The sequence below is a fragment of the Crassostrea angulata genome, chromosome 1 (assembly GCF_025612915.1).
Source record: "Crassostrea angulata isolate pt1a10 chromosome 1, ASM2561291v2, whole genome shotgun sequence".
Taxonomy (NCBI): domain Eukaryota; kingdom Metazoa; phylum Mollusca; class Bivalvia; order Ostreida; family Ostreidae; genus Magallana; species Magallana angulata.
Window position 1 is genome coordinate 47,229,451 of NC_069111.1, and position 2,691 is coordinate 47,232,141.

The 2,691-nt window shown below is 31.7% G+C and overlaps 1 long non-coding RNA gene across 1 annotated transcript; it reads left to right on the plus strand.

Annotated features, from left to right (window-relative positions):
* The first annotated feature begins 1,681 nt into the window (after nt 1-1,681).
* LOC128172231 (uncharacterized) lies at nt 1,682-2,375 on the plus strand. Its single transcript, XR_008242216.1, has 3 exons — nt 1,682-1,740; nt 1,919-2,005; nt 2,187-2,375. It is a non-coding gene; the product is annotated as an uncharacterized LOC128172231 (long non-coding RNA).
* The last annotated feature ends 316 nt before the right edge of the window (nt 2,376-2,691 follow it).

Here is a 2,691-nt window from a genome sequence, read left to right on the forward strand (position 1 = left end):
ATAACTCTCCCGTACGTTTCTCTCATGTTCCCGTCTTCCTGTCACGTACGTACGTGTACTACATGTACATGGAAACTTAAATCTTGGAAACTTAAGTCTCGCCCCAAACAGGTTAAATCCACGTGGTTTAACAGACTTGCACACTCCCCACGAAGCTGCTGCATGTGCCATGAAAGAAGTGGTAGGGTGTTCGAACGAAGTAATGTCTGGGGGAAAAAGATATCACCTAACAATTAGATTACATGAAATATCCTTCTCAGCGGTACAAAAAAATAAAACTGAGTAAAGGAAAATGTAGAAAAGAAAAAAAATAATTCTGAAGTATATACCCCGGGTTTATGTCCGAGAACTCTCTGTAGGCTATGCTTGTCCACTTCTCAAAAGAGAATATGGCACATAGCATCGTTCAATTTTGAAAGGGTGAGATAAGGGCAGACTTACCCGAAAGCTTGAAAAGCAAAAACAACGAAACAACTTCGTTAAATTGGGAGATGGGGCGAGCCTAAATTTATCTTCCGTGTGGTTTTTATTTTTTTAAACTTGCACCATGATTAATTCCTTTTAAATTTCAATTATTTTTGTGTAAATTAAGAAAAATGATTGAAAGATGTCCTCTTTATATATGTTCTGAAAATAATTAAACTTGTACTATTTCAAACTCAGACATAACTGCAATCTCTTCAGAAGGAATGTGTATCGAGACCTTTATGATATTTGTTTGTATGTAACAAATATACCTAATGGATTGTTTTCAAACCCTATGAACCAAATGTACAAATGAAAATTATTATAGGCACATAATATTATACTTTTGTGGGGAGATGAATCACTAAATGTCAAACTCAGCAAATGTATCTTTTTATGATTATTATATAAGGGCTGTGGTAGATTTTTTTTAAATACTGCTGCCTAGTACCAACTTCAAAATTTATAAACTATTTATTTATACCTGAAATAATTTACTCTAACCCCCCTTAGAAAGACAACAGTGACCGCATTATGTTTGTCATGATATATAAATACAGACCGATAAAAATTATGTTAAGAGCTATATATGATATGAGTCCAATTTGGCCTCCATAATTCGCCATTTTTTTAAAAGTGTTTCAGATACAGTAAATTGTTCTGTTGCTTTTTAGAAGAGTTGATAGAAGATATATTTTTCACCTATTTATTTGATTGATTTGGAGTCACTGGCATTATAATTAGGACGTCAAAAGTTACGTTATTTTCATAATCAAAATCAGTCTAAAATTGACTTTTTTCTTATCTTTTTCGAATGATAAATAGTGAGCGACATTTTGAGGAAAAATTTTTGGCTACATATTAGTCTTAGAGAGATACATTTCTGATGAAAATATTTTGTTTGTTCAAGCATGCTCTCAACGTTTTCTGAAAGAAATACGGCTTGAAAACATGCAAGCCGTTTTATGTTAAAATGGCGGGAAAGGGTTATGACATCATATCTCTAAAATGTGGGCTCTTGAATCAAAATGAAAATTATGAAAAAACTTCACACGTATGTTTGTACAAAGAATCGCAGTAAAATGACAGGATATTTTAATGTCCCAGCCTAGTGCATTTATTTAAACTTCACTATTTTACGTCACAATGAGCCCATCGTCGCGACTTTACTGTGACGTCATGTTTTGTCAAACATGTTTAAATACCTATTGTGACGTCACAATTTTTAAGCCGTCATATAAACATTTGACAACGTCTTTGGATATTTGTCGATTGGTAAGCCATTACATTTAAATGTTTTATTTGATATTTCATACATCCTTTTTGAATGTGTTAGATTTATTTTACCCCTTAATTTCTTTCTCTGTACATGTATACCACGGTCTTTACCAAACGAATGCAATTTAAGCTACAAAATATTACAAAATTTCTAATTTGACTTGCTCTTTTTAAGGAGAACTACACAATGATTGGCCTAACACTATTTGTAATGGGGGTCTTTGAGATCTACAGATTGCTGAGTAATTTAAGAGAACTGAGGGTAAATATTAATTTTATTATTGTATGTTAAAAATCATAGACCAGTACAGTCTAACGGATTTTGATAATCATTTACATCTTTATTGTTTTAAGTATTCACTGGTTTTTATATATTGACGATTTTAAATGCACAATGTTTGTAGGAATTTTTTAATTAAAAGCAGTCTTTTATTATTTACAAGGTAATGAAGTATAAGACTGTGAGATTCCCCCGCAGAAATTAATGTGTCGTCACGAAAATGATGGGCTTGCGACATATACCAGTTTTTGGGGGGTTTTTCAGACCTACACAGGTTTGAATCTCTCTCGATCGTGATGGCATAAACAACAAGAATAAAATAAATGTACATGGAAAGCGTTCTGAATTAAAATGCATATATAAATAAAATTTTATAAATAATTCTAGTTGTCCAATTATTTTCATCTTATTTAATACTGTCTGGATGATTCAAGACATAGAGCAAAATTAATGGGTTTTTTAATGCAGGTTGTTTAGTTAGCATTCGCGAAAATTTGAATTTAAATTTATTTTTACGTATACTTATATACAAGAACCAAATGTCTACCAAAATATCCTGGTAATCATCGACATTAAACGATTTAAGGGTATTTAGTGTAACCTTGACATTCTTTCCACTTAATAATGTTTACTTAGAATGTAAAGAGCATCTAGGATATATTTATATA